This window comes from Lasioglossum baleicum, chromosome 5 (genome assembly GCF_051020765.1).
Source record: "Lasioglossum baleicum chromosome 5, iyLasBale1, whole genome shotgun sequence".
In the NCBI taxonomy this organism is placed as follows: Eukaryota; Metazoa; Arthropoda; class Insecta; order Hymenoptera; family Halictidae; genus Lasioglossum; species Lasioglossum baleicum.
In genome coordinates, this window is record NC_134933.1 from 14,365,733 (window position 1) to 14,379,264 (window position 13,532).

The window sequence follows — 13,532 nt, forward strand, 5'->3', positions numbered from 1 at the left end:
CGGATACATATTGCGCCGGACAAAACATTCCCAGTGAAAATGATGGCCGGTCAGTGTCTGAACGGATCCGCTATGCTATGTGTAACCCCTTGCAAACAAGAATGTTTTTCCGAACTCTGTAGCCGCCGTTTCGTGTCCGAGATGGTAGCACGGACTGGGCAGACTGGGTTCGAAAAAACTATAATTTTTTGTAGAGTGTCATTAATCAAATTAAATCAAAATTTGCTGCATCGATTGCAAGAACTAGAGACCAAACTGCATATTATTTCTTCCCTTAATAATTTGAATACAGGAGAAATCCAACAATTTTTAATTTCATCTACTCAAATTGGCTATAAATATATAAAGATCCGCAGTCTAATCATTATACAAGAAGTATTAGAATCAAGTTGTACAACATTAAAATCGTAGATAATTATCGATAACGTCGGAGGAACTATGACTCGATCAGTAATTTCCTGAAATTCTTAGAACCAGAAATACAGTTTCGTCTGACAATGAGTGTTGCTACTTCGGCTAGCTCGAAGTAGCTGACGCAAGCCGCACGAACAAACAAAAGCTAATTAAACCTCGCGGTCTAAGTAAAAACCGGGGATCAGGGGAATTTTCGAGGGTGGCGAGATCCCGAAAGAACCGTGACTCAATCAGACCATAATCTCGGTACGCACGTCATCGTAGTTGCGTCAGACGAAAAACAGATCGATAGGATTGTGTCGTAGAAGAGGTCCGGAGAGAGTCCGTCGTGTCGTTGGAACGGGAAAGCAGGAGGAGCGGGTTCGGCTTGTGCGGTTATTTCAGCGAGCGATTCCCAGTCAAATGATCACGTTCTCGAGCGGTACCCTAATGATATATCGCCGGCATAACTGGATCCGCGTCGTCGGTGTAATTCCGAAGACGGATGTGTACACGACGACGATTTTCTGAAGCGATTTTCTGCGACCTAGACAGCATCGACCGGTCCCTGGTTCCCGTTCCTGGTTCCATAGGGAATAAACGATGCGATGGCCCACGCAAGCAGCCGATGGGACACAATCTGAACATTGATCCGTTCCCGAAGATTTTCGCATTCCGTGGGAATGCCGGGAACGAGGAAGAAGAAGCCGCGACGCAGCGGTTCTGTCGTCGCCCCGCGTTCGACCCTTGCCTGTTTCCCTTACGCCCACTTTTATGAATGAGTGGATGAATGAGCCGACTTTGCCCCACTTTTCCACGCGTGGGTGTAACGTATCAGCCGGCCAGTCTGACATTTTCGCGTCGCAACCACCCCTGGCCAGGTCAGCATCGCGGCGACGTCGTGGGCGTTGCTGACTCTATATCTACCCACGTAGTAGACAGAAGTCTGAGTATACGACCACGCAAAAATCCATTTCCACCGGTCGCGGTCGCCGGGAGTCCCCTGGAAAAACAGAATCGTATCCTCGACGATGCCAAACCAACGCGGACGACCCTATACATACAGGGGGTGCTCGACTGCAACTTCTTTCATCACTGCTCGTGAAATCCGGTTAACCCTTGCGCGTTACAACTGCTTCATCCTCGGCCTAATTTCCTCATCAGTTCCTCTTCGTTGTGCTCTAATCTCTTCTGCTCTTTCTTTTTTATTAGGAAATGTCTTATGAGATTTGTTACAACATAATGCATACTACAGAGTATTACAGAGTTTATTGTATGGTATAACGAGAACGTTAGTAACATTATAAAAAGAAACGAAGTCCCTTACGCACGTAGGTTACATCTATTTAGAAAGGCTATCATATTATATACATATACGCACGCCATAATATTAGGTTCAGTTATTAAGCAACCGATGTCCAACGGCAATTGAAATCCAGCTCCAGAAAGATCTCTTCTGCTCTTATTTCCTCTTACTCTCCCTTCTGAGCCCCCTGACAGCTTAATAAAATTTTCTCTACGTTCCCATATTGTAATTCTTGACACAGATTTTCAAAGGAGTATATTGATAATCTTACAACTTTATGAAAAATAAAAAATGTTCGCATTGATTACAGGACACAGGAGCCAAATGAAAATTGTATTCTTCTTTTAATTATCCTATTAACCGGGGGTCCACTGCTTTAACCATTATGTAGTCAACCGGGTACCCATTTACTGTATTTCTTTCAACAATTTGTTAATGTTCCTGTAAAAAATTTACATAAAATTTTTCTGTGAATGTCCATTCTTTACTCGTTAATATTAATATATTCTAGTATTAATATATTAATTTATAGTCTCATAATGAGATTTGTTCAAACATGTTGTATACAGAAAGGTTTTAAATAATCTATACATTTTAGTTAACTACACAAAGGTTAAATTGTACGTGTCCATTTTTTTCATAAATGCAAAAAATCGAACGTGCTACATTAACATTTCTGTATAAACTGAAAGACATTTTAGTATACATATTTTGAAACAAGGAAAACATGAGAAGAAGCGAACAAAAAATTAATTTAAGAACGGCTTCAGTATCGGAAAGTGGTGCCCGAAGTTTCATTGATTTTCATAGAGGGAAACAATGAAAGATTTTAGTATCGCTATCTTTTTACTCGTCCGCTATAGCAAGCGTGATTAATTACTTTGGCTGCGAGCTACTCCGGTATCAACGTACCCGAGAACCATATTATGATACTCAATCAGGCCTATACGAGGCATTCGACATTTCTCGGGCAGCATCCTCTCTGTGTTCGTGGATCAGTGGCTGGGGCTCTGCATTTGCAGATCGTTTTGGGCATCGTCCAACGTCGATTCTCGATGTCGAGGGTCGAGATCCGCGGTTGCATGCCTATTCGACGTTCGAAAATCGATATTTCCACTAAAAGAACGGCCCGAATCGAATTTCCTCCGATAAAATAGCGTGTCGCTGTTACGCTACCGTCTAAAATGTACATGCTACATAATGATGTAACTCAAAATGTCTGGACAAAAACTCTTGGACTTTCTAAAAGATATTCAAGCAAATTCAAACTTATGTTCACAAATTGAAACGCCACATTGAATATAAAAATTAATTATGGATAGTAACATATTAAAAAATTTCCTGGTATATTTTATATCTTTTTTAGTAGACTTCAAATAAATAATTATGCATTTTTTACTCTTTCAAAAGACTAGAAGCATACGTTGTTACAATCGTTTCAAGATAATAAGATCCAAAATTGACAAAATTTCACTATTTTCCTTAGCTTCAGATCAAAGACAATTTCTCGAGATTTCGAAAGTTAGGGTTACAACACTTTCTGGATCCAATGTAGATGTGTCGAACACTAAGGAAACGGGTCGCAACGCTCGATTTGGCAGAGGCTGTATAATAGATTTGTAACGGAGCGGGGAGTGTTCGTTAAGCAAACAAAGCGGTCCACGCGTGGCGGAAGCGAGGATCGCCGCGAGCTCAATGGAATAGCTGACGTCGCGAGCGAGCACCGCGCGCGCGCGCGCGCGAAAAAACATAAAGAATATGTTTAGAATATCTTAAGTGCAGGAATTTCGCTGAATAAATATTGCGATGGCGCCGTATGGAATTTGGCCGAGCGGAACGGCGCGACGCGGCGCCTAAACGAGCCGCGTGTCAACAAATCAGTATTCAACCGCGCAAAATTCAAAGAACCTGCCGGAGAGCCAGTTTGCGCTGATCCGCGTCGTGCACGCGCCGCTCATGACCAAACGGGGACAAGCGTAGATCAACGAAAGCAAAGAAAGATCTCCGCCCACATGATCGTTCCTGTTCTCGCGATCTCGCAGTCGGTGTCCTCTCTGAATTAAGAGGGGCAACTTCTGTGACCCGTTATTTCTCTTTTCGAAAAACCGTACGCTGTTTTCCGACGCTTTCTTCAACTTTTAGGAGCGAGAATTTCGAACGAGCAGTAGAAGAAAATCGTTTGCGTTTGGAAATAGTGTTTTCGATCGGCGCGGCGCCTCCCGGTGGTTTTATTCGTTGACAGTCGTTCGGGGCGGGACATAAAGCGAACCTTCCTTATGGTGGTTTTACCTGAAACTTTTCGAAACCTACTTTCCCTCGGTAATAAACTCTCATAACGTAGCGTCGAAAGACCCTCATAACCGGGGCACTTGTGGTACTAACAAGCCCAGGATCCTTGTCGGCGGGAGGTTTTATTTGAGACTGTCGGTACATCGGCTGCGATACAAGCGACATCGTTTATTCGTTTATGATGCTTGTTTCTATTTCTGTGGTTGCCGTTGTGTGCAAGCTTTTCCCCGTGTCGGCGTAATTTATCGAGCGCGTACGATGTCGTATCCCAATTTTAAAGAGCCCGCGGATTTTAATCGACGGTACATCAACCGACCGTTCGCGGATCCGTAAATCATGCGACGGCGGTCGCCCGGACGGATTTCACCTCGACGAACGATTTAGCGCAGCGAACGTGCAATTTCGAGGTGCGACCGCCGTGTGTGGTCCACGCTAAGCGATCCAGTTTATCATCTAAATCATTCGCGGCATCGATTTGCATAACTTATGCACCGACCGACCACCACCGTTCATTATGCAATCAGAATACATTTCGTTCCGGTGACCACCGCGAACCAACAGTGACAATGGACGCTGCGTTTTTCGCGCTTGCGGTCCTCCAAAATCGCAACTCCGAACGCTTGCTGTTCAATCGTTAACATGCTTTCTGCCGGTCATGCGTGGGTGTGACGTAATCCATCAACAAAAATTAATCTTTGTCGTGATACATTTCTGCGAGCTAAATTTTATTCGATTTTGTAGGACCCGACAGGATTAAAGGTTACACTCTGCGGATTTCCCTACAAAATAAAAATTTTACTAATTCAACATTTATTTTCCTTCTGGAAGTATTTAACAGGTTGAAAGTAGTGTGGTAACATTTTTTACTGCATTAAATTACAGCTACTTAGTTTTGTGAGAAATGCATGCAATCTATAGTGCAATGATCAGTTTTAACATTCTTAACTGTGCAGTGTCGTTAAATAAATTTCTTCGATTTTGTAAGATTTTTCAAGGTGTTGGCTTGACAGTCAACGTGTCATATGCGAAGACCACGATTTTTCATGTTAAGTAAACAACATAAAATAAAGTTGACAGTGTTTATCCACTGAAATATTATTCACCTGCGAGGAGAAACAGATTTTTACGATGCAACAAAGCTCGTTCTCTAAAATGTCAGATTCGTATCGCTGGCAACTGTCAAATTTGCACGGTCCTCAACCGTGAGACACTTATGATCGACCCATATGGTATGAAATCTATTTCGAGCATGTTATCGGACATCCATCAGTTTCCAACCATTTTTTCAAGCAGCCAATCGCAAAAATTTAAATACATCGGCCAACTTGTAAATATTTCGAGCAAAAACCGTAGAGACCTTTTACACATTGCGGACAACTTTGGTCCCTTATATCTCGATAATAATTTATGCAAAAATAGAAGTATTTTAGTGTTTTGACATGCCAGACGTTTGAAGGTTACTTTCAAGAATACCCATTCAAAATTTCAATTGAAACCTCCACAGAGCTTTTCAAGGTTACCGCAATGTCGAACAAATACAATCGTCATGTACTCTCTTCGTTTGAAACATTTTTTCAGTTATTAATTTGGAGTAAGAAATCATTTTGATCGAAAAACCGAGGTTTTCAACGCATTACGCGCCTCACTAAAAATCACTTGACCCGCGACATTTGTTGGCACACACGGCCGCGTCACCTTTATTTATCTGTATTAAGCTCCGGGAGCTTCTCAAGATGACCTTCGACCTTCCCCGCACACTTTCGTCGCCTCGCGGGCGCGTTGCGAATTTCGACCGATTTCACGAACCGTCGACGACAGACGACAAACGCCGAGATTCTGGTAGCAGCCCGCAGACGGAATTCCTATCTTGGTACTCCCATCATCAGGTCGACAATGCAGAGGTTATCGACAATGGCGCACGGCCAGAAATAGCAGACGGTGCATTGTGTTTAGCAGTGTATAGGATATCCGGATGGAGGACGGCCACGAGTGCTGCTCCCGGGGAGAAAAGGAGAGGAGGAGTTTCAGCATCCACGGTCGCGGAACGGTCCACATTTGCATCGTGTCGCAGTTCTAGCCCAAATATTTCTGGCTTATGCAACTGCTAATTGCAATCAGAAAGTGGGGCTCTTGTTAGGTAAATCTCGGTCACCAAGTTTGTCGATCCTGCAAACGTGTCGAGGCTGAAACGATCCGATCCGGTTCACGGACAGAGTTCACCCGGGCTTCCATTTTTCAGTGATTCTTATTCGCGTTCGGACGCTCTTTACAACAGAATAACCTCCTTAAAATTGGACCAAACGATTTCAGCTTTTTCGAAAAAGCGCAAATTAGATGACTCGTGACCCATTTTTATCTACCATTTCCTAAAGTTAAAATTACTGTTGTGTTATTCCCAACTCACTACAGTTATTTTAGAAAGAAATAGATGTCTAGTAATGAGAACATTCGGGTTGAAGTACGGATGATGTATGTAATGTATGTCTGTGTATTACCCTATATATAGCTAAATTCATAAAAACAGAGAATCATAAATAACAGAAGAATTGTAAAATTACGAGATCGCCAACGTATTATAATAAAAAAATTAAACCGACTTAAAAATTTTCTAAATGACAGATGATGCTGATTATGATTTCATTGGAATATGATGGACTTGGAAATCAGTAGGTGGGAAGAGAAGATACATTAATATGTGAAAGCATATTAGATGAATTAACAGATTTTCGTAATTTCCAGTGTAGAAAATTTTCAATTTTGCGCCGCCGAAAAGATTGTATTGTATTCAAGTTCGTGTGCATTCACATAAATTAAATCGAAATTATTTCATACTTTTTAGTGCGTTTTTTCGATGTCGGTTAATCTTTTTTTTATAAAATTTTTTATTTCACACTTTTCTAGTGGAACGAGCAGAATTTGTAGAACACCGTAGGAAGGTTTTTCGGTCTTATTGGTTATTTGCAATAAAAACCGCAAAGAATGAAAAAATGCAAAATGTGTTTTCAAGGGACCAATCGGGAGACATACCCTACAAAATGTAGAAGGTTTCGTCCTGATTGGTCCATCCATCTCGGAGTATTCGGTGAAGATAGAAAAAAGAAGCGAAAAAACGGTACATACAGATCGAATTGAGTAATCTCCTTCTTTTTCGAAGTGGGTTAAAAAGAAGGCAGATCAAAACAAGCGGTCGCGACAAACACGTCTTTCATTAACATTTGGTTAGCCGTGTGCCCAAATACGTTAATAAACCCTTTTAAACTTTTCCTTACGGCTTTTCCTTACAAAATAGATGTCTAGTAACGAGAAAATTTGTGATATTTTTCTATAACTGTATCGGTAACCGAGTTATAGCACGGGATAGTGAACCACCCTGTATACGAGTCCCACGATGGCCAATGTGCTGAAAGAATAACGACAAGCGAATTTGCTAAACTGATAGCGGTTGGTAGTTAGAGGGCCGATAAAACACGTTATCGTAGACCGGCGAGCTGTATCAGAATTCTGACGGAAACTGTTAAGAGCTTTACTAAAATCCGTCGGACACTTTGAAAGCTTTTTCGGGGGCAGCGTTAAGTGTCGTCGATAGCAGATTATCTAGAGACACGGGGGAATATAGGTGAATGTTTTCAGTGGACACGTGGGGGGATAAGCTCGTAGCGTTATCGCGACTATAGCAAAGTGGCAATGCTCCCATAGTCTCGGGTGTTTACCGCGTTTCTTTGCATCTCTGGCCTTGTTTATCGAGCTTGCGGACGCGCTTCAATGGAGCTACCCTTTCGCGGGGGTGGAATGGAGTATCGAGGCTCGAACGTCACGACGAGAGCGACCGATCGATCGTGATCGACAGCTCTCAAAAAGCATGGGCGATGGACAGAGTGCGCTTTGGCGTGCAGCATGTTCGACCACGTGTGCTCAATATTTCAAACTCAAACGAGAATTACAAGAATGAGGCGAATATTATTACAAATAAATTCGTAGCCTCTTTATCACGAATTTATCGATGTACAAATAATCACTTTTTACTGTTGAAAACGATCTACTTCGTTTTCTGTGTATTTACTCTATCTTATAAAGGATGATTGAATTATCAAATCGCTGAAGTAAAGAATGGATCTAAAATAAAATGATTAATCCTTCGCACTCGGAGCTATTTTAACTATTATAGAAAATTAAACATTTCTTCCGATCTAGAATATTTCCATTTCGTATGATTTTTTCGAAACTTTATGGATATGAAATTGGTATAATACCTCATACAATACCCAAATGTTTAGTAATTGATTAGATACCGATATATTTCATAATGTAAATAATATTTCGAATAATGGTACAGCAATTTTTAGTGGTGCCTCAGAGGGGACAACCGAGTGCAAAGGGTTACTGTGAGGGCCGCGAATTTATTTGTCCTTCCTGTTGTTTCGCTTTTTATATACAGGGTGTCTCAGCTGAAGGAGGCCACCTAAATATCCCCTTTATTTTTAATGGCACAAAAAAAATATTTATGGCATAATTTAAATGGTATGGAAGGAGGAATATCATAGAAGAACAATCGGTTTTGTCCGGTTATTTTTTCATAGTTTTTTCGAGGTCATCGTTATTTTTTTATCGGGAAAACTTTTTGTTTATTCCATCTTGTTAGTGACTTAAACATATTTAAATGTATTTTTTCAGCCGCTATAAAATGGAATAAAAAAAAAGTTTTCTCGATAAAAAGATAACGATGACCTTGAGAAACCTATGAAAAAATAACCGGACAAAAGAAATTGTTCCTCTATTTTTGTGCCATTAAAAATGAAGGAGGTATTTAGGTGGCCTCCTTCAGCTGAGACACCCTGTATAATCAAATATTATCATAAATGTAAGGTCTCAAACCTTTCCGGTCCTATGTCGATCCAGACTCGACATTAAGGATGTTCTGGAGGTATATAAAAACGCAACAAAATTTTTGAAAATTTGACAAGATTTAATTCTTACTAAATTAATGCAACTACTAAAGTTTGGGTTCGATTCACTGCACCGTTAAAGTTTGCACATTTCAACACGTCTTCTTATGGAGAATTCATAAAATTCCACTTCGAACCCTATTTAAACCTTGAAAAAATGCAACTGGAAACTCCAAAAAAGTACACTAAACAAAAATATACTCGTGAATGGCTTTCGTTGCCAATATATTGATGGATTTCGAATTTCTTGTACTTTTGTCTCCCATTGTACCTCCAGAACATCCTTAACTTTTGTACCAACTACTTGACCGATTTACTGCAGATTCAACAATAGACGGCGGTTCTTTATGCAAAATGATAATTTTCTACCTGAATTGCAACGAACTGATGTGAAATAGAAAAAATTTGTTTTCTGTGCGAGGCCATAGTGGTCCCGTCAACTGGCCAGACTGTTGGCGATAGGAGAATTTTGGCAGTATGATTTGTCCCATTGAAAACCTGTCCGTTTCACCTCTCCCCAAAAGCTCGTAAGAGGACGCGGCTCGCGGACAGGCAACGTGAGATATATACGGGCAATGTAGCACAATAACATGAGTTTCGGTGTAATTGTTTACGCGTGCCAAGTGAGTTATTTGGCACGTGGCTGCACCGGGGGCCATGGGGGCGGCACCCACGTGGTCGACCAGCTGCCCGCGGATTTGCTCGCTCCCCCTCCCTTTTCTCCTTCTGTTTCCTCCTTTCTTCTCCTCTGTCTCTCTTCTTCTTGTTCCCTCGTCTCACTCTGTCTTCCGTTGTTCTATCTCTCTCGCTCCTTGCACGCGCATGGTCACGTGCCCTGTGTACCATTCATACGCACGTAATGACACGTAACAAAAGAGAAATGGCCCCGGTATGGGGAAAAGTCTCTTCCGAGCTCGTTTCTCTCGCGAATATTTGTTCCTAACAGGAATCCAGCCTAGAACGGTGTCACTGTATTTTCGTTCGACCCCTTGTCCCATGATTACTCTCGCAGACGACGCGATCATTGCAGTCTCCTCGTCGTTAACGCCGTTGACTGCTACTGTGGTGACCATAAAAGTCACGCAAAATCGGGACAACCTATTTAACCACGTGCTACACGATTTTCTTTTCCGCAACGATTGAACTACAACGATCAGAAATTATTTATTATCAACGATTTCACAGACGAGAAACTGAAATTCATATTTATTTTATGGATCTTCATCGAAACGAGATGTTTAGTGAAATTATAGAAAATATAGCCTATAATATCCTAGTTTTTGCAACAGCCAATTCAAATCGTCAACCGAAGCCAATAAGACGCGATCAACGTTGACCTGAAAGAAGCAGGTTCGCAAGTATCTAGGAAAACTGGATGCTTAAAAATGTGGACGGATCGAATAATGGCTGCCATAAAATCGTCAGAAGCATCTTCCTTGCAAGTGTTAAAGGTAACAATAAAATATCCTGTCCGCCGAAAGACACTGCGTGGAAGAATTGATCTTCAATGCGCTCTTATTGTCTATAACCTTTTTAACTTCGCGAAATAAATGGGTCGAGGACTGTATCGCGCTGATTTATACACCGCCGGGGCTCTTTCCTTGAAAATCTCGCGTCTCCCATCCGGTGCAACGAAATCTAAATCGTCAGTGACGTCATAAATCCAGCTTCGCAGGATATTGTTACAGGAAGTCGGTCGATTGCGTCACGCATCCTCCGCCCGGCGAGCAGAAATTTGAATCGAAATTACCCCCCGAATGTCACGGGTCAATTATTCGCGATCCGCGAGTCCGGGGAGTGGGGATCGTCGAAGTAGGAGCGTCGGCGTCGCGTGAAAAATAAAATCGTTCGCATAGTCGGTTGTCAATTGGGAAAATAGGATTAAAAATGGCCGGCCCCCGGAACGATCCTTGCGGAAGGAACGAATAAATCCCGCGAATTGTAAACAAGTAAAATAATGAAGTGGCGATTCGTCTGTGATGAGAGAGACGGAAACAGAGAGAGAGAGAGAGAGAAATAGAGAGAGGGAGGGAGAGAGAGAAGCAGTCACGTTGCTGCCGAGAATTCCGGTGCAAAACTTTCCCGAGACTTTCGTTTAGTGTCCCCGGAGTCTTTATGTTGTCGCGGAGCGAAACGGGTCGAGGACTATAGCTCGGAGATTTATATATCGTAGAAACCCTCTCAATGAAAATCTGGCGTCTCTTATCCGGCGCGACGCTCGCCTCACAATGAAATTTCAAATGTCACGCATCCTGTGGTCCAGAAACATCGCCAGATATTTCTCGCTGGACAAGATGGACTAGTTGCTTCCGCGCGTTAGAACAAAACTCGAACTGCTCCCTTTCTTATCGATTGCGCCAGAATTTTCCAACATTTTTTGGCTCGCTGCCCCCTCCTTCATGTTTCTTTCGATCAACGCGTTCGTTAGCTGAAATGCCTTTGCTCGAAGCATGAACATTTTCACAATGAATCACCGAAGTCTCATATTACGCGCTGGACATGTTTGTTTAGTCGAAACATGCTCCATCAGCTTCAATACATTTTTAGCCAACAGGTTTTCAATGCATAAACGACACTTTCAAAGCAATTTCATGCTGCTCAGATTTTTAAGTGTTTTATAATTAATGGTTCTTACGAGGATGATGAAATATTTTCGGGAAATGGTGATGCGCAAGAATTTATGCAAGGAAACGTCATAATAGTCATTTTAACGACACTGCTAGTTGTAAATGAAGCTTCTCTCTTAGACAGTAGCCTCGGGAGCAGTCACTGGATTGTCATACCTATTAAACAATTGACGAAGGAATTCTTGATCATTTAATCTTCAACCCGTAATTTTAGTTGTCCTTTTTCTACATAGGATAAAAATGGCTGGCATGTGTTGTCTTCTAACAATGACATCATAGAATTTGTATAGATGTGATTTTCATTATAATATGTGCTTGGATAGAAAAATGTGTGGAATCATTTCCAGTGAAATTTCCATCATTATAATTTCAATAATTGTAAAATGAAAAAGCAGAAACCGGTCGTTTGGTGGTAGGTTCAGTGTTAACCGTGTTGAATGTCAAATTTAGACTGAATGTTCATAATGTCAAAGAAATACAAAACACAAACAAAGCAATTTCTGTCAGGATTGTCGATCCTCGATTCTCAAAGAGCACTTAGACTGGCGGCAGTCGGATAAAATGACTATAAACATTTTAACGCCCCCGTGGTTCTCCCAACGCCCACCGCAACGGGGGTGGTTTAGGAAGTTGCGGATTAAACGGATATGGATTGCAGAAATGCGCCAGCAGAGGAAAATGATGCAACAGTTCGGATTCGCGTGAGTGGAATAAGTTGAGATTTCGTTCATTGAAAGGATTCGCTTCGACGGTCAGCTGAAACGCGGAACCGACCTATCCGAGCAATCTATGGATAGTTGGATGCAATTCAAACAAACGGGAACCCCTTTCTCCGACGATGCTTGTTGCGTCAATAGAATTAACGAAATGGGGATTTTGCGATTAACAACTTTAGGATGCAATGTTGCATCGAGAATATGATAACAAAGGTAGCTGATTGGTAACTCCTAAGATGATGCAAGACCGTGCTAAAATGGCTGAGATGAAACTGAAGAAGAATTCCTCTCGTTTTTCATTTTATTTATGAACCAAGGATTTTAATCTTTTTTATAGGTGTATATTAAAAGTAATTCCTATCGAAAATAACGAGTGGTCGTGATTGGATTTGATTTCATTATATGAATTGTAAAATGCATTTATTGAGACTTCAATGGACTTTTATATGAATTTTATATCATTCAATTTGCTAATGAATTTCCGCAGTTATATTTTGACGACTTTTATAATTGTAAAACCAGAAATCTGAACTCACTTTTACTCCTCTCTGGTAGTTTTAGATTCCCTTCGCGATGTATTTCAGTTAATTGAATCCGATATTGTTGACTAATACAATTTTGCATCTAATGTGAAAATTTCGGGATAAACAAAAAGTGTTGAATATTTTTCCGAGGAATGATTTGATTTGATGGTAAATCAAATTTAAAGCTTCTGTATATATTGTTGGAAGTAACTCATACATATCTTATTCGTGTAAAAAATTGTCATCTGTCCAAAAACATTTACAAAATAACGAAATACAGTTACGTTTGAAAATGACAGAAAGTGATTAAAATTTTTAAACCTTAACGCATAAATATGTGGTTCCCGTTGTCCGATTGCTTCCAACTTTGGCGCACATCATTTCCTCAGCAAGTGTCACAATTTAGGGGAAATGAGGCAAGAAAAGTCGAAGATAAGGGCCGCCCTAATAAATATTTCTCTAACTTGTTGATACACGAACCTACAGTACTGATCGTAGCAGTTTGAAAGCCGGAGAACACGGTGCTCTAAAAATGTTCGAGTATAGTCAACGACAGGATGAGGAGACTGTGCAACCGGTTCCCGGGTGTCAGTCAGAGTCAGACAGTAGAAGGAGGTTCGATCTAGGTGGCAAAGTTCTGTGTAATAGAGTGGAATCATTGTTCGTCCTTCGCGCGAGGGTAGCATCTATGACAGTGTCAGAGCGCGCGCGGGGGCGTCAGCGAAGGCGTCAGC

At 41.3% G+C, this 13,532-nt stretch overlaps 1 protein-coding gene across 1 annotated transcript in view; it reads left to right on the forward strand.

The window, feature by feature from the left end:
• LOC143208531 (fibroblast growth factor 17) overlaps positions 1-13,532 on the forward strand; it is a 163,805-nt gene that overhangs the window by 12,240 nt on the left and 138,033 nt on the right. The gene's annotated exons all lie outside the window — the stretch shown is intronic.